The 21,072-nt window shown below is 42.2% G+C and overlaps 1 protein-coding gene across 4 annotated transcripts in view; it reads left to right on the forward strand.

Moving 5' to 3' along the window:
* The window catches only part of bcor (BCL6 corepressor), a 262,619-nt gene that overhangs the window by 70,448 nt on the left and 171,099 nt on the right, over positions 1-21,072 (forward strand). The window contains exon 1 of one of the 4 annotated variants that reach the window (XM_033033097.1): positions 3,453-3,531. The exons of the other annotated variants lie outside the window; for them this stretch is intronic. The gene's annotated coding sequence lies outside the window, so the exon portion shown is untranslated. Of the gene's footprint in view, positions 1-3,452; positions 3,532-21,072 lie in introns of those variants that run through there. 4 annotated transcript variants of the gene reach the window in all.

Here is a 21,072-nt window from a genome sequence, read left to right on the forward strand (position 1 = left end):
AGGACACCGGACTCTTGGTATAGTATAATCAAAGCATCAACACAAGGGTTGTATAGTGACCCAGCAATAGAGCTGCTGCCTCAGCACCAAAGACCCAAGTTTGATCCTGACTATGGGTGTGAAGTTTGTAAGTTCTCCCTGTGACCATGTGGGTTTTCACTTGATATTCAGGTTGCCACCCACATTTCAAAGACATGCAGGCTTGTAGTTTAATTGGCTTCTGTAAATTGCAGGATTCTGTAAAATGTGGGATGTAGAACTAGTGTATAGGTGATTGATGGTCAGCGTGGACTCAATGGGCCGAAGGGCCTGTTCCCAAGCTGTTTCTCTTAACTAAGAAAACTCCTTGTTCCAAACTATCCCAGCACCATCCTCAACACTTTCTCTGCTACATTGGTGATGTAGCCTCATGCACCTGTACAGAACATTGTTGATTACATCAACATTGCTACTAATTTCCACCCTACCCTCAAATTCACTTGGACTATCGCTGACACCTCTCTGCCTTTTCTCAATCTCTCTGTCTTCATTACAAGGCTGACATCTACCAATCCACCTCCTCCCACAACTACTTTGACTACACCACCTCCCACCATGCCTCTTGCAAGAATGCCATCCCTTACTCTCAGTAACTCCATTCCTCCTGCACCTGATCCCAAGATGAGGCTTTCCACTCAAGGACATCCTCTTTCTTCAGTAAATATCCATTCCCCCCTGCTGATGTGGATGGGATCCTTACCCAGTCTCAGAATCACACAGTTCTGCTCTTGCTTACCTTTCACCCCACCGGCCAGTGTTTCCACTTTGAAGGATATTACCGGAAATTCAGGAAATTCTGGGTGTCTTCAGGTAATTTTAGGAAATGGGTGGGAGAGAGGGAGAGACAGAGCATGAGACATGACACATGAGAGCAGGTTGAAAAAACGAAGACAACGAAAGCTGTTTGAGGCAATGAAAGCTGCCTTGCATAACATTGTACAAGTGAGTAAGAGAAGTAGGCAGATGCAGTGTAGTTACATAGATCTGTTTTGCCTTGTTCTTCATTGTGTTGTTAACGTGTGCCCGCAAAAAAAAAAAACCAACAACAAATAGCACGCATGAAGCAGTTTTGAAAATTTCTGGAAATACCATCAAATTCCAGGTAATTTGGGATTCTATTTCAGGAATTTTTTTGTTGAGGTGTGGAAGCACTGCCACCAGCCTCCTCATCCAATATATCATTCTCCAACTTTTCCACCACTATCAACGTGATCATACCCCAGTCATATCTACCCTTCCCCTTTCCATAGAGATCACTCTCTTCATAATCCTTGGTGTGCTCATCCCTTCCCACCCAACCTTCCCATGCACGTGCCCCTACAACACAGGAGATGTAACACCTCCCCCCTAAACTTCCACTCCATCCAAGAACCCCCAGAACTCCAGGGGAGATAGAAGTTTGCACGCATCTTTTCCAGTGTTGCCTACTGCATTTGGTACTCTCAATGTGGCTTCATTTACATTGACCAAAGCAAACGTAGTCTTGGCGACTATTTCGTTGAACACCTGCACTCTGTCCGCCAAAGCCTGCTTGAGCTCCTGGTTGCTAATTCATTTTAATCCCCCATCCCATTCCTATACTGATCTATAGGAGCACGGAGGTTCTACTGCAGTTGTATAGGGTCTTGGTGAGACCACACCTAGAGTATTGCGTACAGTTTTGGTCTCCTAATCTGAGGAAGGACATTCTTGCCATAGAGGGAGTATAGAGAAGGTTCACCAGACTGATTCCTGGGATGTCAGGACTTTCATATGAAGAAAGACTGGATAGACTTGGCTTGTACTCGCTAGAATTTAGAAGATTGAGGGGGGATCTTATAGAAACTTACAAAATTCTTAAGGGGTTGGACAGGCTAGATGCAGGAAGATTGTTCCCGATGTTGGGGAAGTCCAGAACAAGGGGTCACAGTTTAAGGATAAAGGGGAAATCTTTTAGGACTGAGATGAGAAAAACATTTTTTACACAGAGAGTGGTGAATCTCTGGAATTCTCTGCCACAGAATGTAGTTGAGGCCAGTTCATTGGCTATATTTAAGAGGGAGTTAGATGTGGCCCTTGTGGCTAAAGGGATCAGGGGGTATAGAGAGAAGGCAGGTACAGGATACTGAGTTGGATGATCAGCCATGATCATATTGAATGGCGGTGCAGGCTCGAAGGGCCGAATGGCCTACTCCTGCAACTATTTTCTATGTTTCTGTCCTTGAGCTCCTCCATTGCTAGAGTGATGCCACATGCAAACTGGAAGAACAGTACCTCATATTCCATTTGGGTAGCCTACAACCCAATGGAATGAACGTTGAATCCACAGTTTCAAGTAATGTTCCCCCTATTGTCTCTCTCTTTTCTCTGTTCCCCCTATCCACCTGTTCCTTATTAGGCTTTGTCCCATCTCCCTTCTCAAGCTTATCTCCCCCTCCCCCAACCCCCCTACAATTAGTCTGAAGAAGAGCCGTGACCAAAACATCGTTTGTTCATTCCCTCCACTGACGCTGTCTGACCCGCTGAGTTACTCCAGCACTTGACATTTTGCTCAGGATTCCAACACCTGCATTCTCTTGTGTCATTATCAACACCATGGTGTTAGATGTCATTTTCGCAACAAACAATATTTAATACTGTGACGAAATTGTGTCGATACGATTTTGTTGTTTCAGATGAGCCACTGTCAGGCAAATGATTGTTTATAAGACAAACCAACTCCCAAGCAAGAACATTGTAAATGTAAGGGTGTTGCTGCACCATCCCTTATCGAAACAAATTCTACAAGCCACCATCTCCCAGTCTGCGCAATACATTTTATTGTACAGTGCGGTTCAATTTGCTCGGATAGTATTTGAATCTTTTTTGTTAATTAAATGAAAAAGAGTGTAAAGCACACAGAGCCCTTTGTACGTATTTCTAGCATCCCACAAATTACATGGTAATTATGGAGCCTGTAAGATTCGCACGACATCTGCTCTAAACGTTTAACAGATCTGCGATTTAAAGGATCTGACGGGGAGTTTTGAAATAGTAGAATATAACAGTTTCCCATAGAGGTAGAATAACCCAACAACATGTCACTGTTTTATTTATTCTCTTCGTGCTTTTCTTTATCATTTACGTAAGGGTGTGTGGTTATTTTTAAAACACCCTTTTTTAATAGGGTGTTATCTTTTCCAGGATCCTTGAAGGGGCCCTGGAAAAAGAAAATTGACGCATCTATTTATTATTTTAAAAGTTAGATGTATTGTCTCTTTTAAAATGTAAAAAAAGGAGGGAAGTTTGAAGGGACTCCCGCTGCGATGAGGTGCAGCCAGCTGTGTTGGGGGTCAGGCGGTGAAATTGGAGCACACGTCACGTGCTTTCAGCAGCTCCCTTGAGGCGTGACCCGGCTCTCCAGCCCCGAGTGCGCTAAACGTAAATAACCCGCACTTGTATTCAGCTACACATTGCAGAGCAAACCATAAACCGCGTGACCTACACTCACGCACGTTGATTAAAAAAATTAAGGTAAGCATAAATGTGACCATTGCATTTTAAATTGTGTTTCATCCTCGCTCTCCTTAAATTCCTGTTTTATAACCGAAATGTGATATATTGTGACTGTGTGAGCCGCAAACGTAGCCGAGGGAGTTAATTCACCTGTGGGATGCAATTACCCGTGTTCATATTGCAGCGAATAGACGTGTCAGCGACTCGCTATGTTTAATTGTAGCAGATAATCTAAACACGTCGCTAATAAGCATAGTCATTTTCACTTGTGCACACTACACACTGCAATGTAATTAAACTACTGGCGTGGTTCACTTTCACAACACCACGCAACTATGCTGCTTTTTTTAAAATAGCTTTGTTTCTTTTCATCGTGTTCAGGGTTTAACATCAGTTCTTTTAACACTGCGCTGGTCGAATACGTAGGATCTATCTTCAACTCGGGCCAACTGTCTTTCTTAAAAATGTGAACGTCGTATCAAAAGTAGATTGATTGGCCTGACTTGCTCCTTGAGTTTGCTCACTTCAACCTTTGAAATATACTTTATTCCATAACATGGTGTGTTGTGTTAATTAGCATTTAAACACAAAAACATTGCGTCGCCTTGTGTGTGTTCCGCCTTCCGGCGGAGAAGCACTTTGTTCCATTACCAAGCGCTACGCGTGGGTCAGTACATGTTAGTTAAACTAGAGTAGAGCAAACCTACCCCACGTATGCGGTTTTGTGTGCATGAAACTTTCTACACCGAAGGGACCAGACGACAAGGGATATTTATTTGTGACGGGAAAAAGCATGTAGACACAAACTCCAAACAAAAATGTGAATCCACTTACATACTCTATTTAAAGCCAGCTTTGTGGTGTTGGGGCTCATACAAAGGGGCTCTGATTCCGTACAAAGGACGAACAAGTTCAAACATTCCAGTGATTACGCTTCCTCGCAGTGTTTCAGATAAAAATTGGGGAAATTAATGAAGAATACGGTACATCAAACGACTGTTGACTAGAGTTAGTGCAACAGACTTGATGGGAACCGCATGTTCCACTGTATTTAAATGAAGCGTGGTCTGTAAATTTATCATGGGTCATAAAAGACAGCTTGCTTCTGTAATCAGCAGGAAGCATGTCGGACTTATGACGGAGGTTGGGTGGCAGTACAGATCTTTATCCAGCGCAAGAGGGACTCCTGTCTGGCCGCGCTGCGAACTGAAACTAAGAACCAACATGATAACTATCTCCCGCTTTAAAAAAACATCGTAACGGATATCTGTAGCTCGCAGTTTTGCGGTGATCCACACAGCGATACGCGTTTTTTTCTTTAACAATGCAAACATGTTCGGTTGTTTTTTGTGAAACTCGTTGGTCACTTATATCCAGCGTTTTGTGATGCAGCGGTCACTTGGTCGCTAAGGTCACTTACTCGATTCGTGAATAATTATCCCGGTTTGAGTTACAGTAAACAAGGCTGTGGTTTGCGTGAAAGAAATGGACGTTCTATCGCTCTCTCCCCCGTTCTTCATACGAAGGACTGTACTGGAGCTCGATGAGAATCATTTGTGTATCATGCGGGATTGGTCTGTTATTTAGAGTGATAGCAGTGCGCTTAAAACATTATGTTTGGAAATTGTGTGCCACGTAAAATCGAGTTGATTTGAAAGTGTGCCCGTCTCTCACAGCGTCTTTCAAACATTTGCAGTACTGTGGATGTTAAGTGTTAACTTGGCAGCGGTGGGGATTCTCGCCGCCCTGGTGCACGTTCGTACTCGGCAGTTTTCCAGAATGAATGAAGTCGTGTTGCCTGGTTGCACGCTGTATTGTGCAGCATCTGCGCAGTAAACAAAGTTAAGTTTTTAACGGGAAAGAGGTTTGCGTTAAGATGTGTCGGCGTGTGGTGGAAGATGACTTAGCCGAGGAGTAGCGAACTGCTGCTGCGGAGATCGATTGTATATGGAGTAGTGTGGGTTGTTTAGTGTCGTTTAGATTTGTCTGAGTGTTTATAGGCATATCTATCAGGGGTCTTGATGCAGACTTTTCACTGAAGTCCCAAATCGCAGTCGAAAAATATTCGACGTTTTAGATACTTTTTGTGGAGGTCCTCGATACTGCTGCCTATTTTTCTGGATAGGTTTCGGAGAGGGGGTGTCAACACAGTTCAACAATTGAATCAAATTGTAACAATTTAATTGGAAATGGAACAAAACTGCAGAGAAGGTGTGTGGGGAGAGATTTAAGAGGGACCTCGGGGCATTTTCATTCGGAGGGCAGCTGGTATCTGGAACGAGCTGCCAGAGGAAGCTTTCGGTTACAACGATGACTGTAAAAAGCCATTTGGGCAGAAATATGATTAGGAAGGGTTTCAAGGTTTTAGGCTAAAGCAGGCAAATGGGACTAGCCCAGAGTCCCATCTTTGTCGGCATGGACGTTGGGCTGAAAGGCCTGTTTTTGTGCAGCATAGCTCTACTCTGGAATTTTGAGATGAAAATTAAGTGCTAAAAAAACTCAGGATGTCAGGTAGCAATGAATTGGGCGTAAATCTTTTGTCATTTATTCCAGCAAGGGTGAAAGTACATTATTTTTTTCTTCCGGTAATGTGATATTGTTGACACTGCCAATGTAATGGAATGTCCGCTGGCCAATTTCATCAGGTACTTCGCATTTGTCCTTCCCATTTGTCAGTGCCCGCTTACTTTCACCTCCGATTTCTGATGATGATTTGGGTTGGTGGGAGGGGTGTTAAGAGAATATTGTGTAAGTGTGACTCTTCACATGACGTTTCATGTTAAGTTAAGTGTGCATCTGGAAAATGAACAAATTATATAAATTCCTATAGGAGGTTTTGAGAATATTTAAAAAAAAACCCAAAATGGGATGAGTTGAGTAAGATGGCAAACAAGAAAATCCGCCCAAGTGGAGAAGGGTTATGAGTGAGGTTGACTCGGAACTGAGTGGGCCAGGCATATCTATGGAGAGGCAAACATAGTTAACTTTTCATGTCAATGACCTTTGGTCAGAATTGGTAGAAGTTCTGATGAAGACTTTGGACTTTACGTAGAGATACAGCGTGGAAACCGGCCCTACGACTCACCAAGTCCACACCGACCAGCGATCACCCCTTCTACTAAAATTATCCTTCACATTGGGTACAATTTGCAGAAGCCAATGAACCTACATACCTGTACGTCTTTGGAGTATGGGAGGAAACCGGAACACCCGGAGAAAACCCACGCGGTCACTGGGAGAATGTACAAACCCCATATGGACAGCCCCCGATGTCAGGTTCGAACCCGGGTCTCTGGCGCTGTAAGGCAGCACCACTACCGCTATGCCACTCAAGTAGAAGAAGGACATTGATGTGACTCTGTTTCTCGCTTCACAGATGCTGTCCCACCTACAGTATTTCTAGTACTTCCTCTTTTTATTTTGCATCTCCAATATCTGCAGGTTTTTCAAATTAGATTTGACTAATTCAGTGGTTGCAGCTATTGTAACAGATGAATGGAAGATAATGGGCATAATGTATTTGGAATATCAAAGAGTATTCACTTAAGTGCTGCATAAGAGGTAATTGTGCAAAAATTGAATGTTATTCCATTAATTAGCACTGTAGTAAAGAAAAAAACACAAAGTGCTGGAGTAATTCAACAGCATCTCTGGAGAACAGGGATAGGTGATGTTTCACGTCAGCACCCTGCTTCAGACTGATTCAGTCAAGGCCTTTGGAGATCTATACTTGGAGTGATGTATGCAGATTTTTTGTCCTTGCCTAAAAAAGTGGGAGTGAAAGAAAAGTTCACTGGATTGATTACTAGGTTAAAGTGATTGCTCTTGAGGAAAAATTGAGTGGATTTGTCTTCATTATTGAGTGTAGAGGTGACCTTTAACAAAACATACCAAGTCTTGGAGAGATTTGAAAGGCTTGATGCTTGGATGATTTTTACACAGCTGGGAAACCCAGAAACGTGCAGCAATCAGAAATTGGTAATTTAGAATTAAATTATGGAAAAATTCTTTACAGGCATCTGAATCTTTTCCTCCTCAATTCCCCTTCTTTCCGTCTTGCATTTGATGTATCCAAATCCCCGATATGTCTTTAGAATCTAAGGTTGGTATATTGCAACTAATGCATTCATTATCAGTACAGCAACCTCTTTTAAGACTCTAGAATGCATCCTATCTGAGTTTAGTTTAGTATAGTTCAGAGATACAGCGCAGAAATAAGCCCTTCGGCCCACCGAGCCCGCACCGACCAGCGATCCCCATACATTAACACTATCCTACACACACACAAGGGACAATTTACACTTATACCATGCCAATTAATCTACAAACCTGTACGTCTTTGGAGTGTGGGAGGAAACCAAAGATCTCTGAGAAAAAAGCACGGGTTCATGGAGACTTATTAGCATTTAGCCCCACTAGTTTGCCCGGCATTTTCTTTCCTGTGATCAGTTGGAATTGCTCCTTCCCATTGAATATGAATTATTATTGGGATGTTTTTGCCATTTATTTGAAGCCATATCCAAAAGAATTCTCTGACACTTACAGATTTCCTTTTATAAGTTCCAGTTTCAATCTCCAAGGACCAATAAGTACCTCCACTACCATCAACCTTTTTATTTACCTGCAGAAGCCCTTATCACCTATCTGTACATTATTTGCTAGTTTGCTCTCTTGCTCTTTCATGACTTTTTATATATATTTTGTTTCTGGCCTACCATGAATCTTCAGAACATTGTTTGCCTTCTCTTTTAAATTGATACCATTGTTACTTAGTTAGCCCTGGACACTGAACTATATCCATGTTTAGACATATTATCTATTTGCTGTAATGTCTACCATTGCAAACCTGGATCCTACCCTTGTAATCTATTCTCCCAGTCCACTTTGCTTTTACACCATTGTAATTGCCTTAATTTAAACATAGACCGTAGATTTTACCCTCAAAATGTATACAATGATCTACCATACAATGATCACTGTTTCCTGGGGGATTCTTTACCAAGAGATTGTTCATTAATCCCATCTTATTACACAATACCAGATCTAAAATGATGTGTTCCCCAGTTGGTTTCACAAGAAATTACTCTGAAAAGTTATCCTGAATACACACTATGAGTTTGTTCCCAAGGCTACTCTTGCCAATTTCATTTCTGCAATCTACAGTATATGTTGATTATTCTAGTGCCATTATTGCTATCCCCTGTTATTTATTTATGGAGCGATATTTTTTTATTTTTAGAGGGTCTTTATATTACTCCCACCATTGATGTCACCCCCTTCTTACATTCAGCCAAATTGATTCCTCGTGCTTTAAGCTGTCCCAACATCATTCACTACCATTGATTGATTTCATCATTTATTAACTAGAGCCACTGTACCTCATTATTTATTTTAAACAATCCTTTCAAAATGGCAAATATCCCCCAAATATTTAAATCTCAGCCTTTGTTACCTTACAACCATACCTTTGTAATAGTTATCAGATCATCCTGATTATTTTATATTTGAGTTATCAGCTCGTATACCATAATGTGAGGGATCCATTTTGAATAATAGTCTTTGAATGTCTTTTTCCATATTCTGATTTTTTTGTTGGTGCAGTCTTATGCTCTGCTCCATCCTATATCAGTCAATTGCCATAATTATTTTCCGAAATACCACTTCATCTTAACAGATGCCTTCAATTTCTATTGTAGATTTTCTCCTGAATCCAACCTGTTTCTCGACCCCTCACCAGCCTAGTTTAAACCCTTCATAACAGGACAAGCAAAACTCCTTGTGAATATATTGGCTACATCCCTGTAGAGGTGCAACCAATTTGACTTGTAGAGATCGAACCTCCTTCCAGAAATGATCATATTTCTACAGCAATCTAAAATCCTTCCACCTACATCGTCATTACAAAGCTTGGTAGACACTGCCCGGTTCATCAAAGGTACTGACCTCCCCACCATGGTAAGGATCTATGAGAAGCACTCCCTCAAAAAGGAGGTCAATATCATCAAAGACCCCCATCACTCTGGGCACAATCTCATTTCACTCCAACCATCGTGATGAAGGTATAGCATTCTGAAAACCATGACCACCAGGTCCAACAACAACTTCTTCCCAACCACCATCAGGCTCTTGAACACTACACTGCACTGATCTCAATTAAGAATTTCCATGGATTGTCTTTGATTGGACTAAGGGCAATGTTTTTTGTACACTAGTATTATTGTTAATAATTTATTGATTTTTAAAATTATATATCCATGTATACTGCATTTACAGGCTTGTTTTGCTTGTAAGTAAGGATTTCATTGTTGGTACATATGACAATTTAACACTCTTGACTCGACTTGCCCTGCCCATAAATTCATCTGCTCTGTGTTTCTATTTCTTTACTCAGTAGGATTTAGCACGGGTAATCCAGAGGTTACTACTTTGAGGTCATTGGCACTGGTAGAAATCCAGAGATTGCTATCTTTTGACGTCCTGATTTTTAATCTTTCATAGCTTTCCAAGCTCAGCCTGCAAGACCTCATCTGTTTACACCAATATTGTTGACACCAAAATGGACTATAAGCTCTGCCTGTTTACTCTCCCCCTTCAATGGCATTAAACACAGTCAAATTCAATGCACACACTGATGGAATCCAGCAGTACCTCAGCACCAGCTCTCCACTGACTATAGGTTGTTAATTGAAATATAAAAACAATTCACATTACCTTTGGGCCATCATCTCAAACATTATCTGGCCATCAATTTCTTCCCACACCATGCTTTTAGTGCCACAATGCCCACACCCTGCTCCATGTCTTACTCATTGGTAAGGCCATCCTTTACTACCATTGATCAGATATATCGGAGGACATTGTGGGAAACTAGAAAGAAAAATTGCGGGAGCCCTGGTTGAAATTTATGAGTCATCCTTAAATACAGGAGAGGTGCCGGAAGACTGGAGGGTGGCAAATGTTGTGCCGCTATTCAAGAAGGGGTGCAGGGAACTATAGATTGGTGAGCTTTACATCTGTAGTTGGAAAGTTACTGGAGAGAATTCTGAGGGATAGGTTATACAGGCATTTGGATGGGAAAGGGCTGATTAGGGGTAGTCAGCATGGTTTTGTACGTAGGAGGTCGTATCTCACAAATCTGATTGGGTTTGTTGAAGACGTGACCAAAAAGGTCGATGAGGGCAGAGTTGTATGCATTATACAAACATAGAAACATAAAAATTAGGTGCAGGAGTAGGCTATTCGGCCCTTCGAGCCTGCAACTCAGTATCCCGTACCTGCCTTCTCTCCATACCCTCTGATCCCCTTAGCCACAAGGGCCACATCTAACTCCCTCTTAAATATAGCCAATGAACTGGCCTCGACTACCCTCTGTGGCAGAGAGTTCCAGAGATTCCCCATTCTCTGTGAAAAAAGTTCTTCTCATCTCGGTTTTAAAGGATTTCCCCCTTATCCTTAAGCTGTGACCCCTTGTCCTGGACTTCCCCAACATCGGGAGCAATCTTCCTGCATCTAGCCTGTCCAACCCCTTAAGAATTTTGTAAGTTTCTATAAGATCCCCTCTCAATCTCCTAAATTCTAGAGAGTATAAACCAAGTCTATCCAGTCTTTCTTCATAAGACAGTCCTGACATCCCAAGAATCAGTCTGGTGAACCTTCTCTGCACTCCCTCTATGGCAATAATGTCCTTCCTCAGATTTGGAGACCAAAACTGTACACAATACTCCAGGTGTGGTCTCACCAAGACCCTGTACAACTGCAGTAGAACCTCCCTGCTCCTATACTCAAATCCTTTTGCTATGAAAGCTAACATACCATTCGCTTTCTTCACTGCCTGCTGCACCTGCATGCCCACTTTCAATGACTGGTGTACCATGACACCCAGGTCTCGCAGCATCTCCCCTTTTCCTAGTCAGCCACCATTTAGATAATAGTCTGCTTTCCTGTTTTTGACAAGGTTCCGCATGGTAGGCTGCTCTGGAGAGTTAGATCACATGGGATCCAAGGAGAGATAGCTGAATGGTAGGCAAATTTGGCTTCATGGAAGGAAGCAGAGGGTGATGGTGAAGGTTGTTTATCGGACTGGAGGCCTGTGACTAGTGGTGTGCCTCAGGGTTCGGTGCTGGGCCCGTTACTGTTTGTCATCTACATCAATAATTTGGATGAGAACATACAGGGCAAGATTAGCAAGTTTGCTGATGATACAAATGTGTGTGGTTTTGCAGATAGTGAAGATGGTTGTGAAAGATTGCAGCAGATCTTGATCGATTGGCCAGGTGGGCTGAGGAATGGTCGATGGAATTTAATACAGAGAAATGTGAGGTGTTGCATTTTGGGAAGTCTAACAAGGGCAGGGCCTACACAGTGAATGGTGGGCCTCTGTGGAGTGTTGTAGAGCAAAGGGATCTAGGAGTGCAGGTGTATGGTCCCTTGAGGGTCAAGTCGCAGGTAGATAAGGTGGGCAAAAAGGCTTTTGGCACATTGCCCTTCATCAGTCAGAGTATTGAGTATAGAAGTTGGGAGGTCATGTTCCAGTTGGTGAGACTGCATTTGGAGCATTGTGTTCAGTTCTGGGCACTATGTTATAGGAACGATATTGTCAAGCTTGAAAGGGTTCAGAGAAGATTTATGAGGATATTGCTAGGACTAGAGGGTCTGAGCTATAGGGAAAGGTTGAGTAGGCTGGGTCTCTATTCCTTGGAGCGCAGGAGGATGAGGGGTGATCGTATAGAGGTGTATAAAATAATGAGAGGAATAAATTGGGTAGATGCACCTCTTGCCCAGAGTAGGGGAATCGAGGACCATAGGGTCAAGGTGAAGGGGGAAAGATTTAATAGGAATCTGAGGGGTAACCTTTTCACACAAAGGGTGGTGGGTGTATGGAACAAGCTGCCAGATGAGGTAGTTGATGCTGAGACAATCCCAACGTTTCAGAAACAGACAGGTACATGGATAAAATAAGTTTGGAGGGATATGGACCAAACGCAGGCAGGTGGGACTAGTGTTGCTGGGACATGTTGGCCAGTGTGGGCAAGTTGGGCTGAAGGGCCTGATTCCACACTGTATCACTCTATGACGCTATGTAGTATCTCCCACGTGTATATATTTCCCTTAAAATGTCTGTCCATGCTTTTTTTATCTTGAATTTTATCTTTATTTTTGAAATTCTTCTGATTACAATCATTTCATACTTTTTTAATCTCAATTCCATTAAACCTCCACCCTTTCTGGTTCAGCTTTCCAAGACAAATTAATCTGTGAACTTTTCAATGCCAGTCCACTGATCTTATTTGAAGTTCACATCCATTTAATTAAATCCACCTCTCCTTGTATTTCCTTTCCCTGCAACAATTCTCTCAAGCCTCGATTCCTTCAGTATTGCTTCTTCTGCATCCTTATTTACTTTGTTTGCACAATTGGTGAGTGTCCTTTCATTCTGTATGGGAGGCCATCTTGGCCCTACGTTGTGCAATATGTCTGTAATCTCTACCTTTCCACCCTGCTCCAACTTTAGTTGCTCATTAAAAGATGCCTTTTTGACCAAGCTTTGGGTCAACTGTCTTTTTATTCTTTGTTTGTTTTTGCCTAATCGGATACTTGGAAAAGGTAGGGATCTTTGAGGGGGCTCTTTAGATACCAGGTCATTATTTAATTGTTGCTGGGTTGAGCTGACCTATATTGTGCTCGCAGATTCGCGCACTGTTGTTGTGAGTGGTGCGAAGAGCAGTGGAAGCAGCGGAAGAGAAGCCCAGCATTGGGCTTATATATTACACAGGTGAAGGAAGGCGAGACAGAAAATGAGTGAATGGAGGGAGCTAATGCGATTGTGTCAAGGCCGGGGGTGGTGGTGTGTAAATATGTCAGAGTGGGAGATGACGCGTGTGGTAAGCCAGTGTTGAAGTTTGTCAGGTGGGAGGTGAAATGTTGCGTCGGGGTTGTGCGTGGAATGTGAATCATGTATCAGGAATAATTTTTTTGTGCCTGCGTGAAATGTACATGTTATCTTTCCTTTGTGTGCACTCGCAACGCTCACTAAACTTGGCGCAACGCCGTGGGCAGCCGAGTTTATTTGGTGTCGGTCAACATCGTGCTGATACATTGCTGGAACTAGGAGTTTTGTGGGCTGGAGTAAAAAATATATCAGCAAAGCCTCTTTCATTCTAGCGTGTCACGCGGTCAACGCCTGTCGGTTGGAAAGATCTTTAACTGAATCACCGATGACAGATTTTATATAATCAGATTATATTGGTTCGAAGCTGGGGAAACCTATCGAACAGCAAGCCGCAGGGAACGTCTGAATTCATGGATGGATTCCAAATACTCGGGAATAATAAATAAGGATTTCCACGTTGCCTTCAAATCCCAGGGCATTAGGAGCTTCTGTGAGCTTCACTCAGTTCACGCAATGACGAATGTTTTCCATTTAAGCCATGTGGTAAAGGAGGGGTGGGAGGCGGCGGCAGGTGGAGTAAATTACTAATATCCACCATGGATTCCATGCAGGAAACGTGTTGCATTTTGATGCTTCTGTGTCTCAATGTCGGTCTGTGTTTGAAAATACATTCTCCGGAATTCGCTCGATTAAGTTAAATCATCGGGCGGAAATGTGTTTAGAGTTGAGCTCGGTATATTTTTCTTCAAATCTTTATTAGCTAACTGATTCATTTGTAAAGAAGAATAAGAGAGCGTGGTGCACAATGGAAATAGGTGCTGCCGTGTGAGGCGAGCGATGGGGCTTGGTGGTTGTAGCAGTAACGCAAGCGACTGCCACAGTGGTCACCGAGGCACGTTCACATCGAGGAAGCGGAAGTCCGAGCGCTCTTTGGCTGCTTTACTGAAGGAGAGGCACCACGTCGGCTTTATTGTCTCTATAAAATGAATATTTTAAAGTCTGGTTTACATAATACTGCCACACGCAGGAAGCCTGGTCTCGACTTTATTTCAGTCGGGACAGTTCCCAGGTAACAGGAAGGCCGAGAGATGCAGTACTGTAACTTCTGACAGCATTGGGGACTGGCTGCCGTTACATGCTGACGGGGTTGCACCGCCGTGTGACGAGTCAAACGCATACACTGCTGGTGAACATGGTTTTGTGGCCATTGACGATTATTTGGAATAAACGCGGCCTTCACCAATATTGAACTGCCTGGTGGATGCCCGTTTCCTTTGTATCGTCATGGTGTCCGTTTATGATTAAAAAGTCATCTGCCTCAGTCTACCCACCCCCACCCAACCCGCCTACCTGCCTCTGAGCGCACACACTCACACTCGCACACACTCACCGGTTGAGCACTGACTGCAGGCGATGTGTTAGCAAGACACCGCTTCCATTTCTAAGCGATGACACAAACCCGCTCTGAGGTGTGGGGCTGGCAGAGCAGCGCTGTACATTTCGAGTGCCCATCAAGCGAAAGAGCATGTCGACAGCAAGTATATTGAATAATTGACACAGTGCTTTTGTAATGCCTCTAGGTGTGCTATCTTATTAAAAATCGTAAAATGTCCTCGAAGACATTAACCCACCAATTTAGATTGAAGCCTTCCAGATAAAAGTAGCAATTTAAGTTAGATCTACCTCAGACTCGGCACGATGGCCACGACATGCAAAATTAGTTGAGCTGGAATAACAGCATCTTAACTGTGAATAGGACGCAGCACTGGTGTACATATATCGTACCACAGAACGGCTGATTTGTAAATTATGAATCTTTGCACAAAACAAACCTCAAGGTTAGACAAATGCTGGAGAAACTCAGCGGGTGAAGCAACATCTATGGAGCGAAGGAATAGGCGACGTTTCGGGTCGAGACCCTTCTTCAGACTGATAGGTGGGGGGCGGGGGGCATCAGTCTCTACTGGGGTAGAGAACACCGATTAGTTTTAAGTCACAGAGAAGGTAGGGGAGGGAGGGATTAAACAGGGGAAATATCTCTCAAAGACTGAGATTGATGATAGGCACCATTTGACAGTGTTCATCGGTAATTGTGCCACAACTGAGGAGGTGTGATTTGAATTGTTATGCAGTAGCATTTTATTACAAGAACAGTGTGAAAATATAGTGCAAGCAGACAAATTTTATTCACTGGGTTATGTTATTATGTGGGTCAAGATATTTGAACTTTCTCAGATCATGAAATTTGTACTGCGCAGGACAATGACTGTAAATGTAGCGCATTCGTTTAAACAAGTATTTTGAGATATTTTGAGATCTTGGATTTGGTTGGGTTCTTCTAAAACACTATTGTAGATGAACAGTTACTGAAGTGATGCACAAGCCACAATCAAAGCATAGCAAAGGGTCTTAGAATCATAGTTCAGAATAAATACATATGCATCTTCTTTGGTTTTAAATTGCTGTAAATATTCAACCATCACCTGAAGGATGTTGACCAACGTCAGCTCCAAGTCCAATAATATCTTGATTGTTCTCCTGACTTTTGATTCGCTTCTGTAGCTTCCCCAAGCCTAAGAATCAATACGCTCTTTGTGCCCTTTCACTTCTTGCCTCTTGCATGCTCCTGGGTTTCTTTATTTCACTGCCAACAATATATTCAGCTGCCCAACTCTTATGTTCTGTCATTCCCTCCTTATACCTGTGTACCTCTCAATTATTTTTACATGTTTTCTGAGAAGTTACCCCTTTAATTTTATAACATAGGAAGTGCATTGGATATTTTGCATGTTACATTTTCTATAAGCTGCAAGTTCATACACTTTGTTCAGTTCTGAAAATCCCTAGCTCATTAGCATTTGAAATTCAGGAGCATGATCTGGGGAGGCCAAACAGTTTGTCTTTCTATGGAAGCATGAGGAGGCCAGGTGAGAAGAGGAGAACCTCCCTCCTTGCCCCTTCAAGAACCTCCAACTTCATGTGTTGAGGACTGGAGATTGCATAGTAGCGACATCAGAATCTTTAGAAATGGAGTAAAAGCAAGTCATTCCATTTGAGATTCTATATTTTGAACTTATCGTCCAATTCACTTTTTTAGTTTCATTTCCTTTTTTACTATTTGTACGTACATATTTCTCTCTCAATTTTACTGTATTGCTCTGCTGTTAATTTTATTTTATTTCTACTTTCCTCTGCAACAGAATTCCTTGCAGCTGTCCCCATAATTTGCTGCTTTTAGTTCCTAATTTTACATGGGGAGGAAGACAATAGGTGCAGGAGTGGGCCATTCGGCCCTTCGAGCCAACAATGTGATCATCCCCAATCAGTACCTTGTTCTTGCCTTCTCCCCATATCCCCTGACTCCACTATCTTTAAGAGCCCTATCTAGCTCTCTCTTGAAAGTATCCAGAGAACCACCCTCTGAGGCAGAGAATTCCACAGACTCATAACTCTCTGTGCGAAAATGTGTTTCCTCATCTCCGTTCTAAATGGCTTACCCCTTATTCTTAAACTGTGGCCCCTGGTTCAGGACTCTCCCAACATCGGGAACATGTTTCCTGCCTCTAGCGTGTCCAAACCCTTAATAATCTTATATTTTCAATAAGATTTCCTCTCATCCTTCTAAATTCCAGAGTATACAAGCCCAGCCGCTCCATTCTCTCAGCATATGACAGTCCCGCCATCCCAGGAATTAACCTTGTAAACCTACACTGCCACTCCCTCATTATTAGTTATGCAGTAGTTACTATTTCATATCTTTGTACAACTCATGGCTCTATCATGTTCATTTCTAAGTTTAGTCTTCCTATTTTCACCTGTTTCCTCCATCTTGTAGCTCTCTTGTTCCACCTTACAGTGTAGAAAAACATGATAAATACAAATTGGTGGAACAGCATCTCATATTTTATTTGGACAGCTTGCATCCCTGTATGAATATTGATTTCTGTAACTTCAAGTAACCCCGGCATTCCCTCTCTATCCCTCCCCCAGCCAAGTCACACCAGCTTCTCGTTTTCACCCAACAAACAGCTAACAATGGCCTGTTTCCTTTATCATCATAACTTTTTTGCATATTTTTCATTCATTGTTCTTTATCCCTCTACATCATCGTCTATATCTCTCGTTTCCCTTTTCCCTAACTAGTCTGAACAAGGGTCACCCATTCCTTTTCTCTAGAAATGCTGCCTGTCCCGCTGAGTTACTCTTGCTTTTTGTGTCTATCTTTGGTTTAAACCAGCATCTGCAGATCCTTCATAAACATGATGCATGATCACTATGGGCTACACAGAAAAACATGATCTATCACTTTACGATGTAGAATACATGATCTCTGTTTAAGCATAAAATGATTAAAGTATAATGCAATCAATTTTGTGTTCTTAATTCTTAGGTGGTACATTTTCTTTTATTCCTTATTTGGTTCTCTGATCTGGATGTCATTGCCCATTCTTAATTGCTTTTGAGAACATGATGTCGAACCACCCTCTGGAACAGTTGCACTCCCTGTCATGAACTTTCAAACTGCTGCCAGGGAGGTAAAATCCAGGATTCAATAGTGGTGATGAAGGAACAGGAAGAAGTACTCAAGTCGGGATGGTATTGAATTTGGGAGAAAAAACACAAGAAGTAGAGTTCCCAAGCACCTAAAGCCTTGTTGGTGTACTCCTTGGCAGTAGAGGTTGCAATTTTTGGGAGGTGTTGACACAAGGCAAATAACTGCATTGCATGTGATGCGTAGTACACACTACATCCATTGTGTGACATTGATGGAGGTAATAAATAAATAATTGAATGATATTTAGGTATGATCTAGATAATGCTGGATCCAGTCCACCTACTGGAAATATGGTCCAACACTTTCCACGCTTATTTGGCCAAAATGCAGAGACCCTTTCTAACTCGTTCTCGCCTGACTGAGGTCTGGCACCAAAATGTAGACAACTGGACCTAAAGTGACAAATTCCCAGGTGTGTCCTGAACCACTATTAACAGCAACAGACAGCAGCAGCGCCGCAGCTTGGCGCCAACTTGGAGCATGTGCCCTTTTTAGGGCGGGCACCAAAGGATGACGAACCGGCTGGCATCACCCTGCTGCAGACTTCTGCTGCTTCAAACGCAAGAAAAAGAATCTTGGTGTAAAACCTTGAGCTGTGAAACCTTTTTGTGATTTTAATAACAGAGACAAACGTCAAAGACATTTTAAATTTAAAATATGAGAAAGGATTAAAAACTAATCCAATTACAAACAAAATTATTTTGCTCTAGGTTAATGAAGTTATTTATCTTTACCTTTGCTCCAGATCAAAACCTCCTTGAAACAAATTGGTTCACTGATTCTGAGCCAGAGCCAACCGCATGCAGAACTTGAGTGGTGATTTTCTCCAGCATAAAGATAATTTTTGGCCTTCCAAATTTAACAATAAGACCTGGACTGTTTTACAGCTTGTCTTCTGAAGTCTCTGATCTAGGGCTCTGTTCCATTTATTTATTCATTGCATGTGATGTGAATTTTGCTGACAAGATCTGCTTTATTGCCCATCTACAAATGCCCTTGATAAGGTAGTGGTGAGCCACTTCTTGAATTAATGTGGTCCTACAAACAGAGCCATCTACATTGCTGTTAGGTAGGGAATTTCCAATTCAGAGGAACCTGCACATGATTGTGTTCTTGTGTTCCAGAAGCCAATTTTTCATGATGGTAGAAACTGTGGAGTTGGGAAGCATTGAGTGCATAGTCTGGATGAGTAATTGCAATGCATTAGTAGGCAGTACTCACTCTGCCAAATTTGAGCTGATGGTCGAGGGTTTATGGCGGTGAATGGAATGCCGACCATGTTGCTTTATCTTGGGTGGAGTTAAGCTTCCTGAGTGACGCTAGAGTTGCATTCATTTAAGCAAATGGAGAATATGCCATTGCACTCCTGACATACCTTATGAATGATGGAAAGACTTTGGGCCTGAGGAGACAAGTCACTGGATGCAGAATATACAACCTCTGACTGGCTGTTGGAAACGCATTACTGTACTGCTCAGATGAAGGATCTTCAATATGAAACGATAACTCCTTCTGCAGTTGCTGCCTGATCTGCTGAGTGCTTGCAGCATTTTCTGATTTGATTACAATATTAATTTGGTTGGTCTTCCCCTCTCTATTCCCAAGAGTTTACTAATAGGGGATTCAGTGATGATAATGTCAATGAACATTAAGAAGTTTAACTGATCTCCTCTGCCTGCATATGATTATAAATCCCTCTTCCCTGCATATCCATATGCCTATCTAAAATAAGTTAGATTTGCTTTTATGGTAGATGGTCATTACTTGACACCTTTGCAGCATCAGTGCAGTATGCCACTTATCAGCCATCAGGTTTTCCATGTTTTTTTGCATACACTAATGGACAGAACATTGTGCATTCACTAGTGAACATCCCCATTTGATATCTAATGATGGTAGGATAGTCATTAATGAAAACGCTGAAAATGGTTTGAGCCTATAACATTTTCCTGAGAAACCCTTGCAATATGTACTGGGACTGGCTTGATTGGCTTAGAACAACTGAAATATATTTTATTGTGCCAGGTTGGAGCTCAATGATTGGACAGTTTTCCCCTTGATTCCCACTGACCAGTCTTACCAGATGTTACATTCTGTCACAGGTTGCCTTGATGTCAAGAAAAGCTACTCATAACCCACCTCCATAAATTAGCTCTTATTGGCTGCGTTTGGTCCAAGGCTACACTGCGGTGATACTGGTTTGGGTATCACCTGTGTCCTGGTGATAGCCAAAGATAGACACAAAAAGCTGGAGTAATTCAGCGGGACAGGCAGCATCTCTGGAGAGAAGGAAAGGGTGACATTTCGGGTCGAGACCCTTCTTCAGACTGGTCATTTGCATTACACCAAGCCAATTAACCTACAAACCTGTACGCCTTTGGAGTGTGGGAGGAAACTGAAGATCTTGGAGAAAACCCACGAAAAACTTGCATTTTAAAATTGTGGAAAATGTCATTGGAACGTTTGAGTACCCCTCCCATGCGGAGTGTCCCATCCTGCCTTGCGAGTTGATTGTGTCGTCAGTCGGAATTTTTTTCCCTTCAAAATGAGAGCTTGGAAAGCTCTATCTCTATCGGAATATGTATAAATTTCACCGTTAGTGCGTCGTGTTTTCAAGGAGATGTGAATCACAGACAAACAAGACACACACAAATAAATACATCCACATCCAAGATCAGAGTTTTATAATAATCTCTATTAATCTACATTTCTAATAAAAAGTTGACAGGGGTGACCATGAAACTACTGGATTGTCCTAAAACCTGATTATGCTTTATGCTCTATGAAAAGAAAAACTGCCATCTTTGGTCGGTCTGGAATTAGATATAGACCAATGTGGTTTAGTCTTGAATACCCAATAAACTGCTCATTTTAAGAATGAATTAAGAATAGCCAATAAATGCTGGTCTTGATGACAATATCTACATCCTGTGAGCTAAAATACCACCGAAGACCGTCTCCATTGTACTGTATGATATGGATTAACTTTAATAAATTCTGAACAGTTCAAAACTGTGGGGTACTGTTGCTGCTTGGCAGAAGGTTTGTATTCCATACGTAACCTATGGCCTGGTATATCCCTCATCTTGCCTTTACCTTCAAACAAGAGATTGGA

This window comes from Amblyraja radiata, chromosome 14 (genome assembly GCF_010909765.2).
Source record: "Amblyraja radiata isolate CabotCenter1 chromosome 14, sAmbRad1.1.pri, whole genome shotgun sequence".
In the NCBI taxonomy this organism is placed as follows: Eukaryota; Metazoa; Chordata; class Chondrichthyes; order Rajiformes; family Rajidae; genus Amblyraja; species Amblyraja radiata.